This window comes from Carettochelys insculpta, chromosome 9 (assembly GCF_033958435.1).
Source record: "Carettochelys insculpta isolate YL-2023 chromosome 9, ASM3395843v1, whole genome shotgun sequence".
NCBI lineage: Eukaryota > Metazoa > Chordata > Testudines > Carettochelyidae > Carettochelys > Carettochelys insculpta.
The window spans coordinates 37,157,668-37,178,076 of record NC_134145.1 but is presented as its reverse complement, the minus strand read 5'-3'; the positions used below and the strand labels follow the sequence as shown (position 1 = coordinate 37,178,076).

At 43.0% G+C, this 20,409-nt stretch overlaps 1 protein-coding gene across 5 annotated transcripts in view; it reads left to right on the top strand.

Annotated features, from left to right (window-relative positions):
* DPYD (dihydropyrimidine dehydrogenase) overlaps nucleotides 1–20,409 on the top strand; it is a 725,075-nt gene that overhangs the window by 49,297 nt on the left and 655,369 nt on the right. The gene's annotated exons all lie outside the window — the stretch shown is intronic.

The window sequence follows — 20,409 nt, the reverse complement described above, 5'->3', positions numbered from 1 at the left end:
CTAATTGCTATCCTGTTCAAATACTTAGTTGGTGAAATATAGTTAGAATGCAAATAATAACAATAGGTATATGATGGTGATAGTCTTTAATTACATTCACGTCTCTATCATCACTATTCAGCCACTAATCAGTGTGATGATTAGAGGGACATTAGAGGGAGCACTTTGACATCTGATTCTTCAAACTGATCTCTGCTCAGGCTGTGCTTTGTGGTATCATGACCACACTGATTTCCTTAAATAAAATGCTTAGATTCCCAAATGTGGGAAATGTTGCATTAGGCTCTGTTGATATGAGTAGGGAATTTGAGATATTTTTATTAGTGATTGACTGTATGTACAAACTATTTACATGAATAAAACATGGATTACTTTGTATATCAGTAGTTTGAGAAGTAACATCAAGAGATCTTATCTTTACTCATGGTATCAATAATTAAATATTTATTGGGACTTTAAAATGTACCAGTTTAATCATTTAGCAAATTCCAACTCATGCATTTTTCAGACACTTGAATTACTTTGCATTTCTTTGTATATGTACCTTTTGCTGAGTTTTTAGACATTTTAATACAGCGTGACTCTGCCTTACCTCATACCTGTACATGAAAGTGATTTAAAGTGAAAGTGATCTTCTGTTTGACTTAGGTTGCATTTCTCCTTAAGACCTAACCATCAAAACTTGTCAGCTGTTATGAAATCTGTCTGCCTGCTACAGATTAGCCCCTTCCCTAGTGTAACTCTTCTGTTATAGAGCCATAAATAAATTGTTGTATCCTAATGGTTACATTGTGTCAGATTATTTTTAATGAAAATGCTAAAGATGGAATAGTATAAAGAGCATATGTCCTTCTCTTCTGAGCCCCTCCTCATGTAGAGCGTGCAAATAGTTCCAGGAAACTGGAACAGTTGCAGTGTCTGCCATATCCTAAGCAGTAGTGAGGGAGTAGTGAGTCTGGCTACTGTCAGTTCCAACCAGTCTTCCTGAGAACTAGAGAGCTGCATAGGCTCAGGAGTGTAGTCTGTTTATATTAATACTCATGGTTTCTGGCAAACCATGTTGGGAAACAGGGCACAGATTATATACTCTCTTTTCCCACAAGACAGAGCGAGAGAGAGAGACTGGGGCAACGTCTATACTAGAGGATTTTCCCAAAGAAGTGGTGCGTCTACACAAAGTGTGTTCCTTTGATATTAAACTAAAAGAACACAACACTTTTTCTGGCCTCCCTCTTCTGTTCCCAGATGAGGAGGAGCACCTTTTTCAAAAGAATCTTTAAAAATCAATGTGCGTAGATGCTCTGAAGCCCTTTTTTCGAAAGAGGAGTCCTCCATCGCACTGGCCAACTGGAGCTCAGAGACACCCTGGCCAGCACTATTGGAGTTCTATGCTCATTGTGCCTGGCCACCTTAAAGGTGCAGGGAGTTTCAGAGACTCTGTGGCAGGAAGCTGAGAGCATGGAGGCAGCAAGGAGCCTCCTTACCCTCCATGATGTTGTGGAGAGCACAGGACACCCCCACAACATGGGAGGCATTGTGCACACTGATGTCTGGGCACATGAGGAGACACGTGAACTGTGCCATCAGATGGCTGAAGGGACAGTCCATGAGGTAGCGTGCCTGGCTGAGGTGGCTGTTGAACATGTCCTTGGTGGGGTCTAGGTGGCCTGTGTATGGCCGCCTGAACTAGGGCTGCAGGGGGTAGTCTGTGTCCCCCATCATGTACAAGCGCATGGTGATGTCCCCAACTGTGAGATGTAGGTCCCTGCCTCCATCCTCTGGCAGAGGCTGGAATTGCAGAAGACCCATGCGTTGTGGACCCACCCGACCAGTCCATGTAAATATCCATGAAGCATTCCCTGTGGTCCACCAGAGTCTACAACATGAGCAAGTGCCTTGAGGTTGATATAGTGGGGCATGGTGTGGTTGAGGGCATGGATGGTGATGTGGGTGCCATCAATGGTGCCAAAGCAGTGGGGGAAACTGGGGGCGGCGAATCCAGTGACAGACACATCCAGGTCCTCTGGAGTAGCAGCGCATTTATTGTCCTCACAACCTGCACGGGACGGAGAGTGATTGCACGTGTGAATGCATGAAGGGATGGTGCCCTGGCCCCAGCAGGCTCCCCTGTCCCCACCCAGCCCCACTTTTCCCTCCCCAAGCCCTCCACTTCCCCCCACCAACACTGTGAGGCCACTCTGCTGGCAGTGGGCCTGTGTGGGGATGGAGCGTCAGTCTCCCAGGTCTAGGCCTCTGCACTCCCTTGCCCCCACTTCCCATGTTGGGCCTGTGAGCTGAGTGTGTCTTACATCCATGAGGACAGTTCTGACAGTCGACTCGCCCACCCTGAGTTGCTGTCCCACGGAGTGGTGGCTGTCTGGGGTTGCCATCTTCTACATGACAATGGCTATGTGCTCCTCGAGAGAGTGGGCAGACTGCATGCAGATGTACTGGCATTGGAGGGTGGGGGTGAGCTAGCTGCAGAGCTCCAGAAAGGTCTCCTTCCTCATGCCGAAGTCCTGGAGTCACTGCATGTCATCCCACTTTCCCATCACTATCTGGTCCCACCAGTCAGACCTGGTGGGGTAGCTCCAGAAGTGCCTGATCACCTGGGAGGGGGTGTGAACAGGGCCCTGGGGGGTTGGGCTCCTTGGCCCCTGCAGGAGGTCTCCGCCACTGGAGGGGCTGGAGGGAGGCCACAATGTCAGTGACCAGCAGACCAACAAGGGTGTGGATGCAGTGCTGGATGGCGAGCTGCCATGTGTCCCTAGCTGGGAGCTACCAGCTTGTCGTCCTTCCTCTGCCTCTGCTTTGCTTTGGTCAGCTCGGCAGGCCTTAGGATGTTCAGGGAGGGGCCAGAGCTCCTGGAAGGGATTTCCGACCATGCAATCCCATCTGTGGTGTTTCCTGTGACATTATTTTGAAAGAGTGGCCAGGGCTGTATGGCCACTTTCTATCAAATGAGCGGATCGATTTTTTTTTTAAATCTGCTTTTTGTGTCTGGTCATGATCTTTCAAAAGAAGTTTTCAGAAAAGATCTTTCTGAAGACTTCTTTCCAAGGATCACTGTAGTGTAGCCCAGAATGAGAAAGTGAGGGTATGTCTACAGAGCAGCCTTAATCTGAAACAAGCTATTCCAGAGGAGTTTATATTGAAATAATGCTGCTATACACTAAAATGCATTTTGAAATGGCACTTAACTATTTCAAAATACATTGTCTAAACACACAAAGCCTGTTTCGAAATCGAACCATTAAGTACGCTGTGGCTTATTTTGAGAAAGGTGCTATTCCATGTCTTAACAGCATCTATTTTGAAATAGGTGTTATTCCTCATGAAATGAGGTTTACCAATTTCAAAATAAGATAGCCACTATTTATTTCAAAATAGCAATTGCATCTTATAGATGGTAGGTTAGTTTTTCAAAATAACAGCTATACTGTAGACATGGCCTCGGGGAGCATGATAGATCCATCTTCTAAAATCAGATATTAGTTTGTTGCAAAGGTTGTGGTACCAGTAAAATTTTCTTAGGGCGTGGTCTATGCCTACAACACTTCAGCGACACAGCTGTACTCATGCAGCTACATGACTGCAGAGTACCTAGTGAAGATAAAACCACTTCCACAAATATCAGAAGCTATGCTGAAGGAGAAGCTCTCCTACTAATTTATGACACTCTAGGGGGGCGGTTTATTCACACACTGGGGTGACATAAATTATGCTGACATAGGTTGTAGCATAAACATAATCTGAGCAAACTGATATATTTCTAAATTAGGTTTTTACTGAATCTTCTATCACATCTAAAGTCAGTGGGAATTGCAGATGTTTAGCATCTCTCAGGATATGCTTCAAATGCTTTAGGAACAAACAGAATTTCTTTAGTAATCCCATTATGCTTTCAAGGCTTCACAAAGCAGCTTTGTACCTTTTTCCATTTTATAGAAATTGAAGAATGTTTATTGCCTTTATATAGATTAAAGCTTTTTATAAAGAAGTTTGGAAGAAAAAGATAGCTTATTTTGAATGTTTAGCTGGCTATATCTATGTATATGTATAGTTGTTAGTTATTAGAAAATCTCCACTGACAAGTGCTTGAACTGAAAAAGAAAAATATTTTAATTTTATCTAAATAACTAAGTTACCTTGTGCTTTGTAGACCATGTAACGAGGCAGGGGATCCTGCACCAAAGAGCTTATTATGACCTGTTACACTAGTAGGGAGGCCTAGTTCCTGATATTTACTTTGTAGAGTTTACCATTTTGTCATTTATATCTTCCTGTGCAATTGTCAATGAACAGCCAAGTAATGTGAATAAGATCTTGCATGCATTTGTAGCAATAAGTCTGAAAAGCATCTTTACCACCAGGGCTCTAGAAAAGATGTGGAGAGGCTCACAGTGTTGCTAGGCAACACTACACTACCACAGATAGTACTTTTCTTTTAATTTATTTATTCTTCAATTTGAGAATGTCCTGCTTGGAGCCATTTGGGTAATATTTAGGCAAGCACATAGAAATCAGAAAGCAGCAGAAGCAGAATAAAGGAATGCAATAAGTAAATAAAAAATACAAAGTCACGACACAAAATGGTAAGAACAAGGGGATATGAAAGAATTAGTAAAGGATAAAGGCAAAGGAAAGAAACAAACAAGAACTAAGAGAACAGGAGGTGAGCAAAAACAAAAACCCAAGCAATAAATTGAAAAAAAGGAAAGATAGGGCACTACTGGAAAAAACATATAAAATGTAAAGTGCAAAGGAAGTAAGCAGATGGGAAATGGGGAATACATATAAGAAAAGGAAGTAGAGACTTATTAGAGATGAAAAGGGTTTGAAGAGGAAAAAGCAGAAATTTGGGAATTATGTCTTAAGCGAGTGCCTGCTAGCTCTGCTTGCTCCACTTTTTTATACTACTTTGCTTAGGCTCCTGCAACACTGGTAACATCTCTTGGGAGTGGGGGAATGGCTAATGGTTCTAATGTTTACTACAATAGGGTACAGTGAGGTGTGCTTAGAACTATTCAGCATTAGAGATTTCAGGGTAAAATTGAAAGCTAACTGATTGATTTAGGGGCATAAGACTATGGGACTAAGACATCTAAGTCAATAAGACACAAATATAAGCGTTAATATACATTGTACTGTTCAAATGATAGTAAATATAAAAACTGTTTAACAATACATTAATGTATTTTCCAAGGGTACAAATTCAGGCATTGCTATTGCAAACATGATAATGATCCCATTGAAGAGACTGGGACCGCTTTTCTACTTACAGTTAAACAGATATGTAAGTGTTTTCGTGATCAGATCTTTGAACTCCTGAGTTTTGGACAACGTTAGCACTTAAGATTTAATACGAAACCTTAACTCAGATCCTTGTGAATATTTATTACGGTCCATTAATTGCAAGATTTCATCTTATTTCTCAGATAGTACTATCTAATGCCATACAAATGTATTTTGGAAGATCAGAGACACATCTTATGCAACCTGTTTTGTTAAACAGAAGATTTAACATTAAAATCCCCAAGATTAAATACTGGTCTGGATTTCAAAATGCTAAGCACCTACTGACTCCATCAGAACTGCTGGGCTCTGGCTGTAATATCTTACTGATGAGCAGGCTGATTTCAAGACAATTTGTTTCAAACAGAAATTATACAGAAATTAGTTAAACAAAAATTCCCATTGCTCCATGGAGCTGCATCCTGCGGCTTCCCTGTCCTGGCCTTTTTTCTTTTTCATCCCCTTGCAGAAAGTGTCACAGGAAACCAAAGTTTGCATGGAGAGTGCGTAGGCAGTAAGGCATCTGTACACTTCCTGGAGGACTCTACAGAACACTTGCCACCTATTTAGATGCCTAAATTCATATTTAGGAGCCACACTTCAGTTTTGTCTTTTTCACAATAAGAGCCTTACATTTCCTTGCTTACCTGGCAATTTCTATGGAGTGCGTTCTCTGGGGGCGTGTCTCCACTAGGAGCTAACTTCAAAGTTAACTTCGAAGTTAGGCACTACATCGAAGTAGCCAGCAGAGGGTCTACACACATTTTCCCTTACTTCAAAGTTGGGCTCCCTACTTAAAGTTAGCTTCAAAGTCCTTACTCCATTCCTGGGAATGGAGTAGTGCCCTACGTCAAAGTTGAGCTTCAAAGTAGGGTGTGTGTAGACATTCAGCTTCTAAGTTGGTTACTTCGAAGTTATTTTCGTAGGCTGTGTCTACACTTACCAAAAACTATGAAATGGCCAGGCTAATGGCCAGATTGAGGAATACTATTGAGGTGCTGAAATGCATATTCAGCATCTTGTTAGCATTCCATCAGCTGCGGCAATTTCGTGGCAATGAGCTTATGGGAAGAAGGGGATTTCGATGTTGGTGGGGTCCTTTCGAAAAGGACCCCCATGTAGACAAGCCACGCAGGAGCAAAATGTGGCCGTTTCAAAGTGCTGCGGCTGACGGTATGCTAATGAGGTGCTGAATATGCATTTCGCTGCCTCATTAGTATTCTTCGATCTGGCCATGAGCCTGGCTATTTCGAAGTTTTTGGTAAGTGTAGATGTAGCCGTAGTGTAGACACAGCCTGGGTGTAGCTGGTGCACTTCCTGTTGTTCACAGCACCCCTTCTGCTCTTTTATACAGCAGTTTAAAAGGTTTCAAAGCAGTGCATTCACAAGGAAGGCAATATCACCAGAGCTCCAAAGGACAAGACCATAGATGGGAGTGAAGATGGTGCTAACAAAGTAGTATATAGGAAAACAAAGGTAGCTAGTAAGCAAGCATGACTGTCAAAACCAAGGTATTGCATTGTTAGGTGTCCTTCTCCCTCAGCTGACACACTTAATTGACGTCTTTTGTGGTGCTTTATAATGCTTAAGGCTGTGTGTAAGAAGAAAGCATTATCACAGCTGTGTTCACCTACAACTGTTAGAAGTAGTACCATTTCCTGCATTAAGAGCTTTGGATACTTTTATTATGAAAGTCACTGTACACTCTTGTTTTTTGATCTGCGTGTGTATCTATCCCATGGCCATCTCAGTTGGAGGAACATCATTTTATGACATTTGTGTGATACACTGTCCCCTCTTTAGGACCTTCCTGAGGTGGTATTGCCAAGGATTATTCCTGTTTTACAAAAGGGGAACTCAGACACAGAAGGTCTAAATGACTTGCCCTGAACATCATGTGGAGGGTCCAGGGTGATTCAGGGAATGGAACCAGGGTCTCCCACATTCCAGGCTAATGCCACAGCCACCTTTTCCCCTCTGTTTTATTTTTTTTCTCTGCTATACAGTAAAACTGTTACTTTTAAGTTACTGCTAATGGAAAAAAGGGAAATAAGTGTGATTTTTCTTTTTCTCTTGATTTATGAGACAGCCATAGTATCTTACATAAAGAACATGATGCTTATTGAAAGTTAATTTCTTTTTTCATTTAACTTTGATTGAAATATATTCTTTATTATTGACAGAGTAGGTGGTAAAAAATGATGAATAACATAACAATTGCCACAATTACCTATATCTCTGATCTCTTGAAAAAAGATTCACAGGAGGAAAACATGGCTACTGATAGGAAAATGCATTTTATGTTATGTATGTTGTACTGAGCATGTGATTTTTCTTCTCCCTTTGATAGCTTTTCTTTGTTTTTCTTGTGACTGCATTCTAATTTCATGTTCTTTTTGGTCTTTACCTGATACAATAAGGAACAGTGAGGTTCTTGATCTATTGCATATTTCCTGTGGTATGTTATAATGAGACCTCGGAAACTACAGTCATTAACATAATATAAGAACATCTATAGCTATGGTCATGCCCACTAACTGGGATGGAGCACGTAGGGAGCAAATGCCCCAGGGCCCAGCATTTCAAAGGGGTCCAGAGCTCTGGCCACCACCACTGCCAAAGTAGCAATGGCATGGCCGGAGTTCTGGGTCCCTTTGAAATGCTGTGGCAGCCCTGCTGTACTGTTTTGCGCGGCTCTGGTGGGGTGGGCAGCCCAGTGCCTTGTTCAGAGCAGTACAAACGACTGACTGCTCTAGTCCCTGCCCCTTTGACCCAGACGCTGCTCTTTCTGGGGGTGTGGAGGCAGGTCTCCCTCCCACCTTGCTCCCAGGCCGGAGGTGGTTGTCCATCCCGCTGGCTATGGTCAGCTTACACTGATACACGTTGAGTAGTTACAGAGAGGTAGCAGTGTTCAGTCTGTATCTTCACAAAACAAAAAGCAGTCATGTAGCACTTTAAAGACTAACAAAATAATTTATTAACTGATGAGCTTTGGTGGGACAGATCTACTTCTTCAGATCTGGAAATAGACAAAAGCTCATCAACTAATACATTATTTTGTTAGTCTTTAAATTGCTTACATGACTGCTTTTTTGATTGATACATGTGGTTTATTTTCAAGGTGCTTCTGCAAAAATGGTAGCAACTTGCTCCTTGACTTGCAGCTTTATAAAAAAAAAATAATGGAAGATATATCTAAATCCCTTAGAAAGCTTTGAAAATCTCAAAGGGCCTGTCCCCTCATCTCACAGAAGATGGAAACAGGCGAGAAATCAGAGTCTAGAATCAGGCCCAAATTGTGTGAATTATGGACTCATTCTGGCATCTGTTGAAAGGGATCTGGATGATGTCAGAGTGTGCACAAGGAATGCCTAAAATATATAAAAGAGTCAAAGCATGATAACACTGAAAAATGCTGTTTGGACTTTGCTCTGTGACACTCCCCTGTTTCATTTTTTTATTAAATGAGATAGTGAAATCTTCCATCATTCAGTAATATGTAAAAACTTTATTACTGTAAAAAATATGTTGCAAATGTCTTTCATTTTCCTCGACTGTGACAGGTACAATAGACAGATATAAATTATATCATTTGTATGGTGATCTTGTCATATTTGTTTTTAAGTCTATTTTAGGAGATCCTAGGAGAAGCAATCTGTTAAATTCCATTCTATTTCCCAGATAGTACAGTAGTTTGTAATCTGCAATTACTTCATTTCAAATGTGGGAAAATACTGGAACAAATTATTAAAAAAATCAATATGTAGGCACCTTGAAAATAATATGGTTTTAAGAAATAGCTAGAATGGATTTGCTGAGCAAATTTCATGCCACACTAACCTACTTTTGTTCTTGGACTGGATATGACTTAGTGGGCAAAGGAGCAAGCAGTAGATATATTTCTTGATTTTTAGTAAGACTTTGAACACAGTCCCACATGATGATGGTCTCATAAGCAAACTAGGGAAATGGGGTCTAAAAGAAATTATTATTGAGGGACATACAACTTGTTGAAAGATTGTACTTCAAAAGTAGTTATTAGTGGTTTGCTGACAAATTGGGAGAGTATATTTATTGGTACTTGGAGGGGTCTTTCCTGATCAAGTACTATTTTATATTTTCATTAATGACTTGGATAATGGAGTGATGAGTATGATGATAAAATTTGGAGAGCATATTTATAAAATTTGGAGGTCATCCCAGCCTGGGAAAGGTTGCAGGCACAATGGAGTGTAGGATTAAAATTCAAAATTACCTTGAAAAATGAGAGAATTAGTCAGTAGTGAACAAGAAGAAATTCAACAAAGACAGGTGCAAATGCTCAGTGACAAAATAGGAGATAATTGGCTATGTGGTAGTGTTGCTCAAAAGGATCTGGGGATTACGGTGGATCACAAATTGACTGAGTCAGCAGTGAAACATGATTGTGGAAAATAATCATGACTAATATCATTAGTCCATTAACAGGAGTATTGTATATGAGACCTGGGAAGTAATTATCTCACTCTGTTTGGCACTGGTGAGGCCTCTGTGGAGTACTCTGTCCAGTTCCGGACCCCACTCTTTATGGAAGATTTGGATACGTTGAAGAGGATCCAAAGGAGAGGAGCAAAAATGATAAAAGATTTAGAACACCCATCCTGTAAAGAAAGATTTAAAAATCTGGGCATGTTTCGTTTTGAGACATGCAGACTGAGTTGGGGATTTAATAAGTTTCATATATACATGTTAAGGTCTATTTATAAAGGGGATGGTAGTCAATTGTTCTCTGTGGCCATTGAAGGTAGGATAAGAAGTAATGGGATTAATCTGCAGCAAGAGAGATTTAGGTTAGAGATTAGGGAGAACTTTCTAATTATTGTCTGGAATAGGCTTCCAAGGGAAGTTGAGGATTTCCCATCATTGGAGGCTTTTAGGGACTTGTAGGACAAACACTTGTCAGGGATGGTCTTGGTTTACTTTGTTCTGCCATCAGTGTTGGAGGCTGGATGTGATGACTTCTTGTGAAGCTGGAAGGGGCATTAATCTATGATCCTATAATATGAATGAAAATATGGTATCTGGGTAGCATTTTGCGGCTGTTTGTTTGTTTATGAAACCTGTAGCTTTTTACAGGTTTCAGAGGAGTGATAGTGACAGTCTTCCTCTTTCAGTTTCCTGGAAGGAGTGGCAGTATGGCAAAATCTCATAAAAATACAAGCAGTGGTTTACCACAGCATTCTCACATAGGCAATGGGGCTGGCCTGGGGCAAGATGGGAGGGGGACCCAGCTCTCAGAAGGGGCAGGGCCAAGGAGAAAAGAGGGAGGCCTAGGGTAGTCATCCTTTAGTGCTGCTCAGACCATGGCACTACCTCCCCCTGCAGCTCCTGTCACAGCTTTGCAGGATGGTGGAGCAGCACTGCTGTGATAGCTAAAAAGGGCCTGGAGCTCTGGCTGGTACCACAGCTGAAGTAGCAGCAACAGCGGCCAGAACTCTAGGCCCCATTGAAATGCCAGGCCATGGGGCAACTGCCCCCTCCCACTCCCCTCCCCCATCAGTGGGCCTACTCATGGGGAGTGGCCTTCAATGACTGCAGCCTTTTTCAGTTGGTCCAAGTTACTCTTACAGCCTGTAGGGGCAAGTTGTGCGGTAGTTTTGTTTCTCTGGCTGTTCTAGCCTCTCCTGCATGGTGGGGATGACCGTAATTGAACAAAAGCTGAATTAATCTCGTTTTGGGGGCAGAGAAGCTGCATTTCAGTTGCACTGGGAAAATCTGTGGAAGAATTTTTTTTTCATGGTCCTAGTAGTAAGCGACCAGGGAGCTTTGCGACCGGGTGCTGGCAAACAGGGTGTGTGCTAACAGGAGGGAGTTTGGAGAGGCTCTCCTGGAGGAGGAGAAGGAAGGAGCAAACTAAAGCACCTTGGGGTAAGTGGCTGCTTATATTTGGAGGTTTTGGGCTTGTGTGTTTGTTTGGAGTTTGGAGTTTGTTTGTTTGGAGTGCTGAGCTGAGTGTGTGTGTTTGTTTGTTTGAAAGGCCGTGTGCTCAGGCAGGCAGGCAGGCAGTTGGAAGCTGATTAGGTTTGAATTGAAACACCGTGTGCTGATTGGCTGAGCTGTAGGCAGAGGGAGGAGCTATCAGGGAGGCCGAGCACTTAAACCCTGCTAGTAAGTGACCAGGGAGCTTTGCGACCGGGTGCTGGCAAACAGGGTGTGTGCTAACAGGAGGGAGTTTGGAGAGGGGAGTTTAGAGGGGGAGCTTGGAGGGAGCCAGTGACTTCTGTTGCCCTTAAACTAAATCCTTTATAACAACCTCTATCTGAAACATTTAATTAACCCTCATATATAACTAGAGTAGGAAATGGAGGCAGAAGCCCAGCAGCAGAGTGGGGGCTATCCTGTTTATTGTGTCGAGTGCAGTATGTATGACTACCTACCCTGTGGGCGGGTGGCGTATGTGTGCGCTCGATGCAAGGAGCTCCTGGCCCTCAGAGACCGAGTGCGTGCTTTGGAGGCCAGGGTGGCTGAACTGGAGGAGCTAAGGAAGGCAGAGGTGTTTGTGGATGAGACTTTCCGGGACATAGTAGGGCTGTCCCACCTCCAATCTGACAGTCCTGAGGCTGTTACGGAGGATGAAAGGCTCAGGGAAGGAGAGCAGTCAAGGGGAGCAGAGGGAAACCATCCCGTAGTTGGGACCCTCCTTCCAGAGGGTGATGTTGTATCCTCTCGTGCCGAGGATACTTCTCCGGGGGAGGGAGCGCCAGCTGTTAGGAAGAAGCAGGTTTTAGTAGTGGGGGATTCGATCATTAGAAATATAGATAGTTGGGTTTGTGATGACCGGGAGAACCGTATGGTGACTTGCCTGCCTGGTGCGAAGGTTGCGGATCTCTCGAGGCATCTAGACAGACTTATGGGCAGTGCTGGGGAGGAGCCGGTCGTCGTGGTACATGTTGGTACCAATGACATAGGGAAGGGTAGAAGAGATGTTCTGGAGGCCAAATTTAGGTTACTAGGAAAGAGACTGAAATCCAGAACATCTTTGGTGGCATTCTCTGAAATGCTTCCAGTTCCACGCGCAGGGCCAGATAGACAGGCAGAACTTCAGAGTCTCAATGCGTGGATGAGACGATGGTGTAGGGAAGAGGGGTTTAGATTTATTAGGAACTGGGGACACTTTTGGGGTAGGGGGAGCCTATACAGGAAGGATGGGCTCCACCTAAATCAAGGTGGATCCAGACTGCTGGCATTAAACATTAAAAAGGACATAGAGCAGTTTTTAAACTAAGAGGTGGGGGAAAGCCGATTGGTGCGGGGGAGCACCTGGATCGGACGGAGACTTCTCTTACACGAGGCTCCATAGACAGGGATTCCCTAGAAGTTAGTCAGATAGGGAACGTGGGAAATAATATATGGGCAAGATCAGATGTAAAACAATCGTGCATAAAAAAATCCACCGTGTCTGTGAAAGGCGGACATATAAATAGTGGTAGTTTTCTAACATGCTTTTACACTAATGCTAGGAGTCTGTCTAATAAGATGGGTGAACTGGAGTACCTCATATCAAAGGAGGAAGTTGACATAATAGGCATCTCAGAAACATGGTGGAATGAGGACAATCAGTGGGACACTATCATACCGGGATATAAATTATATCGGAAAGACAGAACAGGTCGTGCGGGTGGCGGAGTGGTACTATATGTGAAGGATAATATAGAATCAAATGAAGTAAAAATCCTAAAGGAATCAAAATGTTCCATAGAATCATTATGGATAACAATTCATTTCTCTAATATGAATATGGCATTAGGAATATATTACCGACCACCTAACCAGGACAGTGATAGTGATGCTGAAATGTTAAGGGAGATTAGAGAGGCTATCAAAATAAAAAACACAGTAATAATAGGAGATTTCAATTATCCCCATATTGATTGGGTGCATGTCACCTCAGGACGGGATTCAGAGATTAAATTTCTTGATGCCTTAAATGACTGCTTCTTGGAGCAGCTAGTACAGGAACCCACAAGGGGAGAGTCGGTTCTCGATCTAGTCTTAACTGGAACGCAGGATCTGGTCCAAGAGGTAACTGTTACTGGACCGCTTGGAAATAGTGACCACAATATAATAACTTTTAATATTCCTGTGTTGGGAAGAACACCGCAGCGGTCAAACACTCTGGCATTTAATTTCAAAAAGGGGAATTACACTAAAATGAGGAAGCTAGTTAAACAGAAACTAAAAGGTAGAGTAATTAAACTAAAATCCCTGGAAGCTGCATGGAAACTGTTTAAAGACACCATACTAGAGGCCCAACTTAAATGTATACCCCAAATAAAAAAACACAGTAAGAGACCTAACAAAGAACCACCATGGCTAAACAGCCATGTTAAAAAGGCAGTGAGAGAGAAAAGGGCAGCTTTTAAAAAGTGGAAGTCAAATCCTAGTGAGGAAAATAGAAAGGAACATAAACACTCCCAAATTAACTGTCATAATGTAGTAAGAAAAGCCAAAAAAGAGTTTGAGGAACAGCTAGCCAAAAATTCAAAAAACAATAGTAAAATGTTTTTTAAATACATTAGAAGCAGGAAGCCTGCTAAAAAAGCAGTGGGGCCCTTGGATGATAAAGATATAAAAGGAGCGATCAAGGAAGACAGTGCCATTGCGGAGCGATTAAATGATTTCTTTGCTTCAGTCTTCACGGCTGAAGATGTTACAGAGGTTCCTAAATCTGAGCCAGCCTTTTTAGGCGACAAATCTGAGGAACTCACTCAGATTGAAGTGACATTAGAGGAGGTTTTGGAATTAATTGATAAGCTGAATAGTAACAAGTCTCCAGGACCAGATGGCATTCACCCAAGGGTTCTGAAAGAACTCAAATGTGAAATTGCGGAGTTATTAACAGTGGTTTGTAACCTATCCTTTAAATCCACTTTGGTACCAAATGACTGGAAGACGGCCAATGTAACACCAATATTTAAAAAAGGCTCTAGAGGAGATCCTGGCAATTATAGACCGATAAGTTTAACATCAGTACCAGGTAAATTAGTAGAAACACTAGTAAAGAGTAAAATTGCAAGGCACATAGAAGAGCACGAATTGTTGGGCAAAAGTCAGCATGGTTTCTGCAGAGGGAAGTCGTGTCTGTCTAATCTATTAGAATTCTTTGAAGGGGTTAATAAACATGCGGACAAGGGGCACCCAGTGGACATAATATACCTAGATTTCCAGAAAGCCTTTGACACGGTCCCACACCAAAGGCTTTTATGTAAATTAGGTGGTCATGGGATAGGAGGAAAGGTCCTTTCATGGATCGGAAATTGGTTAAAAGACAGAAAACAAAGGGTTGGAATAAATGGTAAATTTTCACAATGGAGGGGGGTAACTAGTGGTGTTCCCCAGGGCTCAGTCCTGGGACCGATCCTGTTCAACTTGTTCATCAATGACCTAGAAAATGAGGTAAGCAGTGAGGTGGCAAAGTTTGCAGATGACACCAAGTTGTTCAGGACAGTCAAAAGCAAAAGGGATTGTGAAGAACTACAAAAAGATCTCAGCAAACTGAGTGATTGGGCAGCAAAATGGCAAATGAAATTTAATGTGGGTAAGTGTAAGGTAATGCATGTTGGAAAAAATAACCCAAATTACACGTACTACATGATGGGGTCAAATTTAGCTACGACAGATCAGGAAAGGGATCTTGGAGTTATAGTGGATAGTTCTCTGAAGACATCCACGCAGTGTGCAGCGGCAGTTAGTAAGGCAAATAGGATGTTAGGAATTATTAAAAAAGGGATCGATAATAAGACAAAAGATATCATACTTCCCCTATATAAAACTATGGTACGCCCACATCTCGAGTACTGCGTGCAGATGTGGTCTCCTCACCTCAAAAAAGATATATTGGCATTAGAAAAGGTTCAGAAAAGGGCGACTAAGATGATTAGGGGCTTGGAAAGGGTCCCATATGGGGAGAGGCTAGAGAGACTGGGACTTTTCAGTTTGGAAAAGAGGCGATTGAGGGGCGATATGATAGAGGTATATAAAATCATGAATGGTGTGGAGAAAGTGAATATAGAAAAATTATTTACCTTTTCCCATAATACAAGAACTAGGGGACACCAAATGAAATTGATGGGTAGTAGGTTCAAAACTAATAAAAGGAAATTTTTCTTCACACAGCGCACAGTCAACCTGTGGAACTCCTTGCCCGAGGAGGCTGTGAAGGCCAGGACTCTATTAGGGTTTAAAAAAGAGCTTGATAAATTTTTGCAGGTCAGGTCCATAAATGGCTATTAGCCAGGGATAAAGTATGGTGCCCTAGCCTTCATAACAAGGGCAGGAGATGGATGGCAGGAGATAAATCACTTGTCTTCTGTTCTCCTTCTCTGGGGCACCTGGCATTGGCCACCGTCGGCAGATGGGATGCTGGGCTTGATGGACCTTTGGTCTGACCCAGTATGGCCATTCTTATGTTCTAGTGCTTGAGTCTTTGACTCTGGCAGGCAGTTTCCACATTCACTTATTACTTTTAAGTAATTCCATTGAGAACAATCTTATTTTTATTTTATATTTGGCCTGACCTGCTATCAGTGTCATTAGTTCTTGGCTGTGTGTGAGTTCTCTTTGTGTCCTGCACTGACTATGACCTTACAACGCCTGTACAACATGCCCCAATCAAACTGCCCCAAAGACCACTGACTTCTGTAGCAAAAGCATTCTATTGGGTTTATTGTCAATGAACATGGTAGTAACACTTGCTAGGTGCTACAGTGATACGAAGACATGCATGTCCATTAGAATGGACTCAGCTCAGTGAATGGAAGGACTTTCCATTCTCCACTTGGGTGACAAAGGCACTCCTTTTGAGACCTCTTTTTTATACACTGTTACAAGCTAGCTATGTATTGTCCCTGTCACCTGGTTAGTTACCACCCTTTACATTGTACCTGTTGGTTTCATCAAAACATCTCTATTTATCACCCTGTCATCCTGACCTTATCCTTTAAGAGGGGTCCGTGTATCCTTGTATCATCTTTGAGGTGTGTGTTTACACCATAATCCTTTATTGGGGTATCCTGCCACTACCTTTCAGGAGTGCATTAAGATGAATACTTAGTTGCTGTGTTTGCAACACCAGGCCTGTTCTTGCCAAGTTCCATGAAGTTATAAGTAATAATGTGACATGATGTCCTCATATTTTTATGAATATATGGTTTTGAATATGAATATGCATATGAATGTGCCCAGTTCTGGGCCCCACATTTTAGGGAAGATGTGGAGAAATTGAAAAGGGTCTAGAGAAGAACAATTAAAATTATTAAAGATTATTAAAATATGATCTATGAGAGACGATTAAAAGGACTGGGTTTGTTTAGTTTAGAAAAGAGACGGTTGAGAGGGGACGTATTAGCTTTCAAGTACCTAAAAGGGCATTACAAGGAGGAGGGAGAAAAATTATTCTCCTTAGCCTCTGAAAATAGAACAAAAAACAATGGCTTAACTGAAGCAAGGAGGGTGTAGATTGAACATTTGGAAAACTTTCCTAACTGTCAGGGAAGTTAAGTACTGGAATAAATTGTATAGGATGGCTGAAGAATATCCATCACTGACAAACAGGATAGACAAATATCTAACAGGGGTGATATAAATTATGCTTGGTCCTGCTGTGAGGGCAGGGGACTGGATTTGGTGGCCTCTTCAGGTCCCTTCCCATTCTAGTATTCTACGATTACGTAACTCAAATATGCTTCTGTGTGCATGTATCATTCTTGCATGTGAAGTTAGACATATTAAGTGAAAACCAGTTTTATTCATATAGGTCTTCTAGTTAAAGCCATTATTGGTACTTAGGGGATTTAGTGTCCTAGTGCTTGGAGCAATGAACTGCAAGTGGTTTTGTTTTTCCTGTAAATCTAAACCATGGTTGGGCCTACAATAAAACCCCAATGTACATGATTTTGACGTATGCGTTAATTCGATCCACGTGAGTTGAAATGAATGAGTGAATGTTAAAGGGAAACCACAGATTGCATCATTCCCATATATATGTGAACATGCACTCCTGAGGTTTCCATCACCAATGGGGGTTAAGGGCTGGCCAGAGCGCAGCTCTGCTGCCAGTTCCACCCCTGGGAAGCCACCTGGCCAGGGTGAATCCCAGGCAGTGAGGGGGTTGGGAGCTGGGCGAAGCCGCTGTGGCCGGGGGGAAATCGGCAGCATGGGTGCTGGGAGCTGGCTGTGGAGAGAGCTCTACAGGCAACTCCAGCTGGGGAAAACCTCAGGGGCAGGGGCTGGATGACACCTCAACCATATGCTCTTCCTTTTTAGGTGGGGGTCATGCACTGCTTACACCTATTACCTACCAGACCAAATGTGATGGAATTAAACTTGTTAAAAACAACATTTAGTGCTGTACTGTGTCACAAAAACATATTGAACTTTTTATTGTGCAAAAAAACATACTCTGTTATGAACTTTTATTGTACAGTATTATAAGAAACACAGGAAACATATAGTACAACATTTACTGTACAGCACTGAACTACAATATAATGTAGAAAAATCTCCAATCAATTTGATGCCCTGGCTGGCTCTCCCCTTAAAGATGAGGGCTGATTGCGGCGAGCTACTGTTGTCAACATTTTTCCTGAAAAACTTGTCCAAGGAAGACTGCACCGACTTGAGCTGCTTCTCTCTATAAAGTTCTACATAGCAAGCATTGGCTTCCTTCATCAGTCGGGCAACCTTAGCACTTCTTTCATGAATGGGGTTTTTCCTCAGGAAGGCTTGGTGACCATCTGACTATTTGAACACCTCAGCCATGCCTTTCATCTTGAGAATTTGGGGGGATGGCTCTTCATTTGCTTCCTTGGGCTCTTCCTCTTCATGGTGCTCCTTATCCAACTCCAGCAGATCCTCATGGGAGAGTTCCTCCATAAGGGAATCTAGCAGCTCAGCCACATTTCCCTCATCAGCCAGCTCAAAGTCGACATTTTTAGCAAGCTCTACAATCTCATTCCTTGTATCACTGATAACTTCATCATCAGCAAATCTTGTAAGTCATTCACAACTTCAGGCCAGATATTTTTCCAAACTCTATTAAGGAGCTTCTACTGAACATCATTACAGGCTTCTCCATTGTCTATGGCTGAGGTTAAATTTAGTTTAGGTTAAATTTCTTCCAAAATTCTTTGACGTTTGTCTTGTCATTTGACTTCATCTCACTGGTAAGCACTGGAGTATCCAGCGTAGATAATGACTCTTGAAAGCCCTTGTAACGCCCTGGGCTGGATCAGCAATGTTGTGTTTGGTGGCAGGAACAGCACCTTAATGTTCTCACTGAGGTTGCTAAGACTGGGGTAGTGTCCTGGTGCATTATCAAGAAGCTCTAGAATTTTGAAAGGCAGATTTTTGCTTGTTAAAATAAGCCCTCAATTCCAAATGCAGCAGACTGGAAAAATATTCTTCAAACCATGACCCAGTAACCCATCCTTTCCAGTTAGCTCTCCATTGTATGGGCAGGTGTCCCTATGAATAGCCCTTAGGTGCCCTAGGGTTTTCAGAATGGTAAACCAACAGTGGTTTCAGCTTGAAGTCATTTGCTCCAAGCAGCAGTGTGGTTTGATCCTTTGAAGCCTTGAACTCTGGTGTTATTTTTCTCTTCACCTGATACAAATGTTTGACTTGGCATCCTCTTCCAGAAGAGTCCAGGTTTAAAACTTGCCTAGGACCATAGCCTGCCTCCTCAATGGAAGCTTTTAGAATTGAAGGAACTTTATCTGCAGCACTTTTATCAGCAGCAGCTGCTTCACCAGTCATTTTGAGATTATGAAATCCGAGGCATGCTTTAAATCTGATGAACCATCCGGCGCTTGCATTAAATTGTTTGGCTCCAGGATGATCACGTTTAACAGTTCATAAATACTGCATGCCTTTGCTTGAACCATGTGGGTTGAAAGCAGTACCTTTTCCTGATTTTGATACTTAATCCACATTGTCAACATACATTCCATTTTCTCCATGATGGCTGATCCTGTTACTGTTAAGCGAGGAGTAGATAAACGTGTAGTACTCTTACAAGACTCCTTAATTTTCTCTGCATTGTCCCTGATTGTACGGAGTGTTGATTCACTCAGCCCAGGAACACTCCTAATGAACCTTGTCTTCCCCTTCTTTCATAGCACTTCATAATTTCAAATTTTTCCTCCAAAGTTATAGATTTTTCTTTTCTTTTTAGAGGCAGAAGCACATGGAGGATCACTGTCTGGATTAGATGCACTCACGTTTAACATTTTCTAGTTAAGAAAAGCTAAGATGAGAGCTTTAGGAGGTGCTGCAGTCCACAATGCTGGCCAGTGTTTTTGTAAAAAAGAGCCGGACGTCCCCAGTACTTTGCCTCTCCACCAGAGTTCCTGTCTGGGCTGCTGGCAGGGTGGCACCACAGCCTGCTCTGCAGAACTGTCAGAGACCCTGCCCCCACCATCTCTGTGGGGGTGGAGCTGGCGGAGGAGTGCTGCGTGCTGCTCAGCTACCATCCCCCTTCCTGCCAGGGATTTCCCCTGACTATGGGTGTTCCTTGGGGCTGGAGCTGGGACAGAACACTGCTCCCAGGCTTCCCCCAGCTGGGGGAGCCAGGGGCAGACCAGTGCGGCAGCACAGCTGCTCCCCAGTTTAACCCCTAGCTGGGGTGGGCAGACCAGGGCAGCGGCACAGCTGCTCCCTGGCTCCCCCCAGCAGGGAGAGCTGGGGACTGGAGCCTGTGGGCAGAGTGCTGCACCTCCTGGCCGGCTCACAGGTGCTTTGCTGCTAGGGATTCCCCACAGCCAGGTGGCTCTCCAAAGGTGCATCTGGCAGTGGAGGGCTGCTGCTCTGGCCAGCCCCCAGCCCCCATTGCTGCTGGGGATTCCCCAAGTCCTGTGGCTCCCCAGGGCTGGAGCTGCGGGGGGAAGGTTCTAACCCCCCTGCCCCAACTTGCATGGAGTTTGGCTTATGTGCTGTTTCCCAGACATGCAACCTGCATGTAAGTTGGGGTTTTACTGTACAAAGGTATGTAACCATGTCACATGGTGCTAGAATCCATCTTGAATTTGGTATTTTCCATAGTGCGGAGAATTGCCCTGGGAAAATAGTATTTAAGAG